Genomic DNA, 11,926 nt, shown 5'->3' with positions numbered 1-11,926 from the left:
CTTAACTCATCATAGGATAAACTGAATGAGCCAATGGTAGTTATGACTCTTAGAACAGCTGTCATAGAGGATTGCACCCACTCATTAATAATTGGTTTAGGTGATGTTTCAATGTTGCAATAAATGCGTTAGACAATACAATAAAGCAATGTGACAGCAACAATACAAAAGATTTAACATTTCTTGTGAAAGTTTCCATTGGTTATGAATCAAGATCAAAATTATGGAGACTTCATAGACTTCCAAGGTTTCCTCTCTGCCGAATCTATAAATCTGTCTTGGTGTACTAAAATATTTATTAAAATGAGTTTTAATGTATTCCAATGCATCAGCACTACTTTCCATTGTCTTGTTGATGGGAGCTTCACCTACTTACAACCCCTTGCAGGAAACAAGCTCCAAGGGTATTTCCACTATATCCCTGGGACAGCCAAGACTCCCTGCTTCCAACAAATGTTTGGAAAACCGCCCCTCTTATATCAACAAAATACAAAGATGCATTATTTAAAATTAATTACTCATACATTAAGAACTACAATATGACTTTCTCTTCATGTGAAGCTTTCCAGGGAACTGTGAGGTGAGATTGCCATCCTCCCACCCAAGAATCAGCATTTATTACCCTTGCCTTTTCAGTCAGAGGCTGTGAGGTCTGGCCTCATTCCAGAGAGTTGAGCACAAATGTGTGAGATGATGGTGCAGCAACACTTTGGACTTTGAGATAGACTTTGGATTTATTTTCTCCTTTGTATGGTTTCCCAGCAGCATGGCCACTAATACCATCAACCAAAGGGGAAAAGATGGGCTGCAGGATATCTGCTCTCCCTGCTTGTCTCAAGGGGGGTGACGGCGCTGCGGTGTGATGGCCCCAGGAAATGAAATGTCTGGAGAGTTACCAAGACCTATCTTCCTGCCATTATTTTGTTTAACACATGCCCTGAACTTGAGTTGTACATTGGATAGAAATGCTGCATATCCAGTTAACCTATACTGCATTTCTATCTGTAATTTACTGAGGCTGGAATTTTTAGTTGCTGAAATAATATAGTAGCACAATTCATTCATTTTTATGTTTATTTTGTTCTAATACCATGTATTGTAATTACTGAAGGTTTAACCTTTTGCAGATGATAAAAAAGGGAGCTAGTGATTTGGAATTCCATTTGGATTTCTCCTGAATTTTGCTATCCGTCATTTGATGCCACTAATTCAAAGTTGCCCTTAAAGAGCAATATGCAGGCATTTTTGATTAGGAGATATTAAGTTTTGTTTCTCAAAGTTAATAGCTTGTAGATGGAAAATGTTTTCTGGAACATAAACAAAATTGTGTTTTCCTTTTTAGGCTATTACTAGTATATAATTCACCAAATGAAAAGCAGTGTTAGGGCATATGTTTGGGAAATATATCCCGCTTAAGACAAGCAGCAATTTGCTTTCTCACTCCAGCTCCCATCATGTGTTGACAGGTGTCAGTGCAAGAACATGTTGCAATGAATTGCTATATCCAGCTGCATTGATCATATCATATATCTGGAGCATGGACTGTTCATCAAACTGATCAAGGCCACTTCATTTAGTCAATTCTGCTTCATTAAAATTAGTGTTTCAGTGCAATAAATATAATTAGAATAATAGCATTGCACAATTCAATAACTCACTGATAAAATAAACAAAAATGATGATAAGTTGTCTCTAAACAATATAACAGTTAGATTTGCATTTCAAATGCTTCATATTCTTTCCCAGCTCTAACCCTTGCTGCCTCTTCACCATTCCTTCCAACCTTCCCCTATCTGAGGCAGAACACTCTATGCTCAGCAAGGGCCTTAACTTTATTCCCATTCGCCCAGACCTCTGCACACCATGGTACTGAGCTCTTCTTCCGTCACCTCCACCTTGGAACACACTTCTTTGGCAGGGCTTTCCCATGCTGATGACCTCTCTCCTATCTCCAGCTCTCCTTCTGTTCTTGGATATGCTGCTCTGGTTCTCTGTCTGCTCTCGATCTCTTCATCCCTAATTGCCACTTAGACGTCAAGCGGCTCGGTTTCAGCATTCCTCTCTCACCCTCGACCTTACACCCTCTGAATCCACTGCCGTTTTATTCTCTCTGCACCACTCCCAAACCTGCAGACAAAGGTGGTGGTGTTCTACTGTGACAGACTGACCTCCACCTTGCTGACGTGAGGCAGCAACTCTCAGACGCTTCCTCTTACTTAACCCTTGAAAATGAACTCACTCCAGACCATCATCCCACTGTCTCCCATACCATCATGAATCTCATCAGCTCCAGAGATTGCCCACCCACTGCCTCCAAGCTCCTACTCCTTTACCCTACACTGCTCATCTCTACCTCCTACCCAAGATCCACAAACCTGACTGTCTGAGTAGGTCCATTCTCTCTGCTTGCTCCTTCCCCACTGAACTCTGTTCTATCCCTCTTGGTTCACTCCCTTCCTACCTATATCCACAAAACTACACATGCTCTTGATCTCCTCAACAACTCAGACGTCTAGTTTCTACACACTTCTATCCTGCATCAAGAAGACCTTAAAGCTCTCCATTTCTTCCTCAATGATGGGTCCAACTAGTTCCCTTCTACAACCACACTCCTTCATCTGACAGAACTAGTCCTCACCCTCAACCAATTTCCCTTCAGCTCTTCCAATTTATCCAGACTTGACGTGTAGCTATGGGCATCCACATGGGCCTCGGCTATGCCTGCATTTCATTAACTATGTGGAACAGTCCATGTTCCAAGCCTTCCCTATTAGTGTTCCTCAACTCTTTTTGCACTATATTGTCGACTACATTGGTGCTGCTTCATGCCAACATGCTGAACTCATTAATTTCATCAACTTTGCCTCTAACTTCCACTCTGTTCTTAATTTCAGTTGGTTCAATTCTGACATCTCCCTCCCTTTTCTTGATCTCTCTGTCTCCATCTCTGGAGACAAACCATCTACCAATATTTTTTATAAACCTACTGATTCCCACAGCTGCATTGACTATACAACATCTCACCCTGTCGCCTATAAGAATGCTATACCTTTTTCTCAGTTCATTTGTTTCTGCTGCATCTATTCCCAGGATGAGGCTTTCCTTCCCAGAACATCAGAGATGTCTCCCTTCATCAAAGAATGGTGTTTCCTTTCCTGCACTATTGATGTTGCCCTCACCTATATCTCTTCCATTTCCCAGACATCCACGTTCACTCCACCTTCCCGCCATGTTAACAGGGATAGAGTGCCTCATGTCCTTACCTACCACCCCATCTTCAATAAGATTCTTCTACAAAACACATCTTTACCTCCCCCAACTCTCCACTTTTTGCAGAGATCGCTCCCTTGTCCATTTGTCCCTCCCCACTAATGTCCCTCCTGTCACATAGCCTTCAAGCAACAAAAATGCTACATCTCTCTCACATCTCCTCTATCACATCCATTCCAGGCCCCAAACAGTCATAGAGTTGAGGCAATACTTCACCTGTGAATCTGTTGGGCTTCCTCTACACTGGTGAGACTATACGTAAATTAGGGGACCACTGATCCATCCACAAAAAGTGTGCAACTATTTCAATTCCATTCCCCATTCCTGTTCCAAAACAACAGTCCTTGGCCTCTCTCATGATGAGGGCACTCTCAGGTTGAAGGAGCAACACTTCAAATTTTGTTTGGGTAGTCTCCAACCTGCTGGCATGAACATTGGTTTATCCTTCCGGTAATTTGTGCCCTCCCCTTCCCTCTTCTTCTAGTCCCCACTCTGACCTCTTACTTCTGCTAATCTGCCTGTCACCTCATCCTGGTGCTCCTCCTCCTTCCCTGTCTCCCATGGTCCACTCTCCTCTCCTACCAAATTCCTTCTTCTCCAACCCTTTGCCTTTTCCACCTATCACTTCCCAACTTCTTAGTTCATCCTTCTCCCCCACCCACCTGGCTTCACCTATCACCTTCTAACGTGTTCTCCTTCCCCTCTCCCAACCTTTTTATTCTGGCATCTTCCGCCTTGCTTTCCCGTCCTGATGAAGAGTCTCGGCCTGAAACATCATTTCCATAGACACTCTCCTACCTGCTGAGTTTCTGCAGCATTGTGTGTGTGTGACTCTGCATATTCATTATTATCTCTTTCTGATTTTCCACCTTCTTTTACTCCGAACACTGATAACTTCCTATTGAAATATAATTATACAATTATTAAACTATTTGTAAGAAGTCACCTAAGTGGATATTTCCTTTATCTTTAACCTATTTTAACATCAAAATTCTGTCCTCCCACAGCTTCAGCAGTACATCTCTTCAGATGATGTTGCTGAACAGCGTTTACTATCAGGCCAGTGTTCTAATCTCTATGCCAGGGCTGCCGACACTGAAAAACACCATCCTACATTACAACCTGACTTAAAGTATGACTCTATCAGCAGAGAACAGGAACCAATTTTGGTGCCTTCCTTTCTCTGTTGCTGGGATTTTAATGGAATAAATACGCTTTTGGAAAGGTATGACACTTAGAATAGTAAAATGCCTACCAACGGGAGACTGCATCCACTCACTAAAAGTTACTTTACCTGGCATTAATATACTGCATTAAATAGTTTGTACAATTCACTGTGACAACAGCACGACAGAAGATTTAACATGAAATGCAAACATTTTCTCTCATCTGTACGTCAATGTCAAAATTATTGGCACTCAAAACAGACTCCCAAGTATTTTTTTATCTGCCAAAATCTAATAAGCTTACTAAAAGTATTATTATTAATTATTTTTATACTCAAAAATATTAGCAGAGCTCTGAGTTTTCAGAATAAAATGTCTCTCATTCTGATTTGGGAGGTGGCTGTGCGTGAATGTGTTACAATGCATTGGGACATTGATCATATCATAAATCTAGAATGCAGTGCCATAGCTTTATTGCTTTATTAGACAGATCAAGGCTACTTCATTCAGCTTTCTGAATAAGGTCAGTGAAAATAAAAGTCTGAAGTACTATATAATTGATTCTTCTCTCTTTAAAATAGTTTAAAAGACTTGTGCAACTCAGACTGGTGCTTCCTGTGCAATAATCTGTCAGCTGATCATGTTATTAATTTGATCAGCTTGCTTGGTTCAGATCATTATCCAGTGATAGCTGCCCAAATCTTTGGACAGCAAGTAAGGATGGATGTGATACTAACACTGTCAGAGTTCAGACAAGAGTGATGGCCATTATTTGAGTGGCGTACCAGACAATGATTGGTACCCCTGGAGCCATACCACAAACAAGGAGACAGTCCCTTCAGGAGACGAAAGGAAGAAAGAAAATTTGAGAGCTTTTTAATATAAACGTGCAATAAAAAGTACTTAGTTGTTAAATAGGAGGCATTTTACATTGTGAACCTTTCTGACAAGTAGATTACATTAGAGTGATTATCCATCTTCTATGATGTTGGAGCAAGAACATAATGCTGAATCTACCTGCTGGTATTTCAATTGGAGGGGAATACTCAAAATAGCTGTAGCACTCAAATGGCTGCAGGTGCTATTTAGAAGACAAACCGTAGTTGGATATAGAAACAAGCATCTGAAAATATCTTGCAGACAAGCAGAAACACAATGCCACACTGGGAAAATGCCACTCATTAATGTAACTGTGGAGCTACGCTAAGTGAAGTGTATGAAACGATAGTTACCTTATCGGATGTGTGGATAAAGGTGACAGTTAGAAAGAACTCATCAACAACTGAAAGACCCTGAAAACAAAAGAGACAGAAGAATGAACGCCTCAGGACATATTCTTTTGGAACAAGATGAAGCACTGTCTTAAACCAACTAATGGACAAGATATGCAGACACTAGAGGTTTCTTTTGTATCTGTTGCATCTCACGTAAATACAAGGGCAACAATACTCACAATCTAAAGCTTACTTGGAATAATGGGACAATATTGATTTTGGGTGAATCTATAAAATAATGAAGTGAAGGGACATGAAAAGGTGTAATTGGAGGCTGAAACAATATTAAGCATTTCACACCATTACCCCTGGCCAATTAGGAGGTTAGTTTGTATTCCACACCAGAGAACAGGTCTTGTAGGACTCCAGTGAGAGCTGCATCTACCTATCTTCAAGACTCCCATGGTGTAAATTTAGGTTTCTGGTTATAATGACATCAAATATTGTGGAACATACATCAAAATTGCTGGTGAACGCAGCAGGCCAAGCAGCATCTATAGGAAGAGGCGCAGTCGACATTTCAGGCCGAGACCCTTCGTCAGGACTAACTGAAGGAAGAGTGAATCAAATATTGTGGATTCATCTTACAGTTAAAAGTCTTCTTTCTCGGTCATCTCTATTTTCTCCATTTTGAGCCAAGGCCCTGAATTAAGATGCATTTTTCTAAAAATGTAGTTTATTTTTTTAACAAGCAAACTCTTCAGTGCCCTTGACTTGATTAAGAATAAAATTAGTGTTATTCAATTTCCAGATTAGATGTACATTTTAGATCACTGGTCTGGTTACAACAATCATATACAACTTTTCCAATTCAGGAAACTTTTATCACATTAAATAAATTGATCAAGCTGCCAGTTGTGTTGTTGCAAAAAAATAATTCAAATGGTCATACTGTTCCACCTTTAATTTGGGATTGTTGGGTTTTGTCCTTAGGTTTCTGACAGAATTATAGATTGTCTCATTTTGTAATGTAGTTCTTGTACCTCATTTTCCACCAAATTTCCTTAGAAATAACTCAGAAAGTCTTCACTGTTATCTGCAACTTCAGCAGAACTCAGACAAAGTTCACATGTATCAGGAGGCAGGCCTGTCATTGGCCATTGATAGCGACTTGATAGATTTTGACAAACTGTCTAATCTTATCATTGTCGCTTGATGAGACACTAAACTTGAATAATTTCAGACTTAATGTGTGGTAAATAGAAATGTTGTATATTAATAAGTCTATTATAAGCATATCTACTTACTGCTTCATGCTATTTCTGTCTCATTTCATAGAACTGAAATTAGCCCTTTTATCTGCCAGCTGAATAAGGAAGTAGACATTATCTGCAGCTGCATTTGCGGCTTAATCTAACTCTTTTTAATAACTGGAACATAGCATTACAAACAATTGTCAAATTTATTCCTTCTTTTGCTGGAGTAGGTTGTGGGATGCTCATACATTCTTTAGATTTGTTTGTATGTGTGCACTGAACACCATTCGCAGTATCATTAAGTGGCAATGGGTGTGTGGCCATCTTTTTTTTTCCTATGGTTCTCATCCAAATAGTTTTCAACCATATGCTGTGATCCATTCAGATGCAAGCTTGATTAGCCTGGAGTTAAGTTCCAATCTCACAAGCTTACCATTTGTTGAATTGTGATATTCAGTGACATTGCTCCATCCCGCCTTCCAGTTGCCTTCATTTTTAAAGAAGGAGTGATCTGTTATGGTGGCGGCAAGGTTGCATGACTCCAGGGACCCTTTCTCAAGCTTGACCATGGTATAGAGTTTGCATGGGCTCTCAGCGACCCTGTGGATTTCTTCCAACATCATAAAGATGTTGTAGATTAATGTTACTGAGGGTGGATGAATGACTAAAAAATCAAAGGGAATTGGTGAAAGATAGTGGGTTGCGGGGCATGAGAGGTGGGGAATGGGGTTAATATAATTGCTTCCCTGGATGCAAATAGAACATGAAGGGCTGATATACCTCCTCCTGCATCATTATAAACATAAACACAAAAGGTCCTGCAGATGCTGGAAATCCAGAGCAATGCACACAAAATGCTGGAGGGACATATTGTAATGTGGCATTAAACTTCTAAATATAAGATTAATGTCACATTTTTGAGATATGAAGAAGGAAGTTCAAGAACTGCCCGGTATTGGAGTTGTATAGCTTACTAAATGGCTCAAATTAGCACTATTTCAGTCCAGTCTGAATGTTTCTTAAAATGTTTTGATCATGTTTTCTGCTCCTAGAGAAGTGGCTGTACAACTTCGTTGATGTGTAAGAGGGATGGAGTAATGGAATTATACAGAACAGAAGAAGGCTCTTTGGCACACCTTAAACAAAAAAAATTATCTCCTCCAAGCTTTTTATGCCTGAACTTAAATGTAAGCCCTCTAGTTATAGACACCTCTGCAATGGCGAAAAAATTATCACTACCTTACCTACAACCCTCAGTTTGGTATACCTCTATCAAGTCCTCAGCCTTCTTTTTCCCAAAGAAAACAACTTAGCCTATCAGTCTCCCATCACAATGAAGACATTTCATCCTAGCAACATTCTAGTGCAGGGGTTCCTACCTTTTTTATGCCATGGACCCCTACCATTAACCGAGGGGTCCATGGACCCTAGGTTGGGAACTGTTGTTCTAATAGATCTCCTTGTATTGTCTCCAGAGCAATCATGCCCTTTCTATCCTGTGACGACCAAAACTGCATACAACATTCAAGATACAGCCTCACCAATGTTCTATAAAGCTGTACCATAGCTTCCCTGCTCTTATATCCTACTCCCTGGGTAATGAAGGCTAGCATTCTGTAAGTGTTCCACACTATGCTTTCTATGGCTGTTGCATTTTCAGAGATCTTTGGACTTGTACATCAAGTTCTTCAGCTTGACTGATAATTACTAAAGTATTAGGGGCTAGATGGAACAGGCTGAAAGTAATCTCAGGCGACCTCAGGCAACTGAAGAAGTTCAGCATGGGCCCCAAAAACTTCAAGACCCTCTACAGCGGCATCATTGAGAGCATACTGACTGGCTGTATCACCACCTAGTATGGGAACTGCACCAACCTTGATCGCTGGGCGCTGCAGAGAGTGGAATGGACAGTCCCACACATCTGTGGATGTGAACTTTCCTCCATTGAGGACATTGACAGCAGCAGGTGCAGAAAGAAGGCCTAGAAAATCATTGGGGACACCAGTCTCTCCAACCATAAACTGTTTCAGTTTCTTCCGTCTGGCTAATGCTACCGCAGCATTAAAACCAGGACCAGCAGGCTCTGGGACAGCTTCATTCTACATGCCATTAGACTTTAAAATTCACATGTTTGTACATTGAAATGGAGTCATTATACAAAGATGTTTACTCCCTCATGTTGCAGGATGGATGTAAGTTTTAAATAAATTCTAAATTCTAAGACAATGGACAATTAATCTTTCAAGATTTACAGACTTACTATTCTATTTGGCCATCTGTTTCATGCTCTATCTTTGGACCTGGACTTCCACTGTTCAATTACTAGACTACTGTAAAATTATAGGCCTGTTGAATACAACCAAATAAGCAAAATAAAATACAAAGCAAATAAATTGGCAAATCAGAGTAGGGGATCACACTGTCAAGGTTCTGGTGAGATAATTTTGCCCTAGCTAGGAAGATCTCACATACACAATCCATCCACATAATGTACAAACAAATAAATATTTATGGATATTATAAATACACACTGTAGATAGTTTCCATGAATCAATATACTGTAGGTCCTAGAGGCAAAAGATAATATACTTTACCCATTTTAAAAATCTGCACCACGGACAAACAGAATTTTTATAGATATTAAGAAATAAGACATAAGACACAAGACATAGGAGCAGAATTAGGCCATTTGGCCCATTGAGTCTGCTCCACCATTTCATCATGGTTGATCCATTTCCCTCTCAACCCCATTCTCCCTGCCTTCTCCCCATAACCTTTCACACACTGACTTATCAAAAATCGAACAAGCCTCTGCCTTAAATTCACTCAATGACCTGGCCTCCACAGCGGCCTGAGGCTTCAAATTCCACAGATTCATCACCAGTTGGCTAAAGAAATTCCTCCTCATCTCTGTTTTAAATGGACATCCCTCTATTCTGAGGCTGTGTCTTCTGGTCCCAGACTCTCCCACTATAGGGAACATCCTCTCCACATCCACTCTGTCTAGGCCTGTCAACATTCAATAGGATTCAATAAAATCTCCCCTCCTTCTTCTAAATTCCAGTGAGTGCAGGCTCAGATCCACCAAACACACCTCAAATGATAAGCCTTTCAATCTTGGAATATTTTTCATGAGCCTCCTTTGAACCCTCTCCAATATCAGCACATTCTTTTTACAGATAAGGAGCCCAAAACTGCTCACAGTACTCTATGATTTATAAAGCCTCAGCATTACACACTTGTTTTTATATTCTAGTCCTCTCAAAATGAATGCTAACATAGCATTTGCCTTCTGCACCACTGACTCAACCTGCAAATTAACCTTTAGGGAATCTTGCACAAGCTCTCCCAAGTCCCTTTGCACCTCAGATTTTTGAATTTTCTCCCTGTTTAGAAAGTGGTCTATGCTTTTATTCCTTCTACCAAAGAGCACGACTATACACTTCACAACACTATATTCCATCTGCCACTTCTTTGCCCACTCTCCTAATCTGTCAAGTCCTTCTGCAACCTCCCTACTTCCTCAACACTACCTACCCCTCCACCTATCTTCGAATCATCCACAAACCTGGCCAGAAAGCCAACAATTCCATCATCCAAGTTATTGATATACGGCATATAAAGAAGCAGTCCCAAAACTGACCTCTAAGGATCACCACTAGTCATTGGCAGCCAATCAGCAAAGGCTTTCTTTATTCCCACTCTTTGCCTCTTGCTAGTCAGCCAATGTTTTATCCATGCTAGTATCTTTCCTGTAATACCATGGGCTTTTATCATGCTAAGCAGCTTTATGTGTACCATCTTGTCAAAGGCCTTTTGAAAATCCAAGTACACAACATCCACCAATTCTCTTTTGCCTATTCTGCTTGTTATTTCCTCAAAGAATTCCAGAAGATTTATCAGGCAACATTTTGAGGAAACCGTGCTGATTTAGGCTCATTTTATCATGTGCCGCAAAGTATCCCAAAACCACATCCTTAAAAATTGACTCCAACATCTTCCCAACCATTGAGGTCAAGCTAGCTGGTCTACAAATTCCTTTCTTCTGCCTCACTTGAAGAATGAAGTGGCATTTGCAATTTTCCTGTCCTCTGGAATCAAGCCAGAATCTAGTGATTCTTGAAACATACACAAAATGCTGGAGGAACTCAGCAGGCCAGGTAGCACCTATGAAGAAGAGTACAGTCAATGTTTCTGGCCGAGACCCTTCATCAGGACTGGGGGGAAAAATGAGGAGTCTGAGTAAAAAGTGGGGGTAGGGGAGGAAGGAACACAAGATGATAGGTGAAACCGGGTGGGGGGGCAGGGAGAGGTCAAAAGAAGAGCTGGGAAGTTTTGAATACCACCTTTTCTGTCTACCTGCCTGTGCTTTCGATACAATGTGCATCGTCAGATGTTAAACTCCCAAATATAATCTTCTTTCAGCCATGACTCACTGATGCCCACTATTTCATATCTGCCAATCTCTAACTGTGCTACAAGAGTTTCAACATTATTTCATATACAGCATGCATTCAAATATAACACCTTCAGTCCTGTCTTCATCACCCTTTTCGATTTTGTTCCCATTACCCTGCAACTCATTCCACTGACTGCATACAGAATCATCAAATGTAAAAGACCAGTCATTACCTAACTGAATAGCAAAGCAAGAACAAGAAACTGAATAACTTACTGCTGATTCTATTTCTTATGGTTTTATGCTGTCTGCTCCAAATTTCAGTTCGGTCTAAATTCTCAGTTTTTAATTGCCCGATGTTTTTGATTCTCACTTTTTATGAGACACTCCGTTTAAGATCATACTGTGTAGTTCCGCTAAGAAGCGGGATGACTGGTGTTATGCTTGCTCCCAGGATATGAGTGTCTTGATAACATGTAGCCTGCATGTTCGCTTCCAGAGGCTGAAAGCCAAGTGTTAATTAATCTGTCATCCATTGCCACTTGAGTGCAACCTCTGTGCTATTGATATCTACAGTGAGCTGTAAGGAGAGGCTGGACAAACCTGGATTGTTTTCTCCGC

The 11,926-nt window shown here is 40.6% G+C and overlaps 1 long non-coding RNA gene across 1 annotated transcript; it reads right to left on the bottom strand.

Moving 5' to 3' along the window:
- Positions 1-4,097: 4,097 nt before the first annotated feature.
- Positions 4,098-11,725, bottom strand: LOC134343566 (uncharacterized). Its single transcript, XR_010017267.1, has 3 exons — positions 11,582-11,725; positions 5,669-5,728; positions 4,098-4,168 (listed from the first exon to the last, which is right to left on the bottom strand). It is a non-coding gene; the product is annotated as an uncharacterized LOC134343566 (long non-coding RNA).
- Positions 11,726-11,926: the final 201 nt, after the last annotated feature.

This window comes from Mobula hypostoma, chromosome 3 (assembly GCF_963921235.1).
Source record: "Mobula hypostoma chromosome 3, sMobHyp1.1, whole genome shotgun sequence".
In the NCBI taxonomy this organism is placed as follows: Eukaryota; Metazoa; Chordata; class Chondrichthyes; order Myliobatiformes; family Myliobatidae; genus Mobula; species Mobula hypostoma.
The sequence above is the reverse complement of the archived record's forward strand: the minus strand, read 5'-3'. Positions and strand labels throughout refer to the sequence as shown.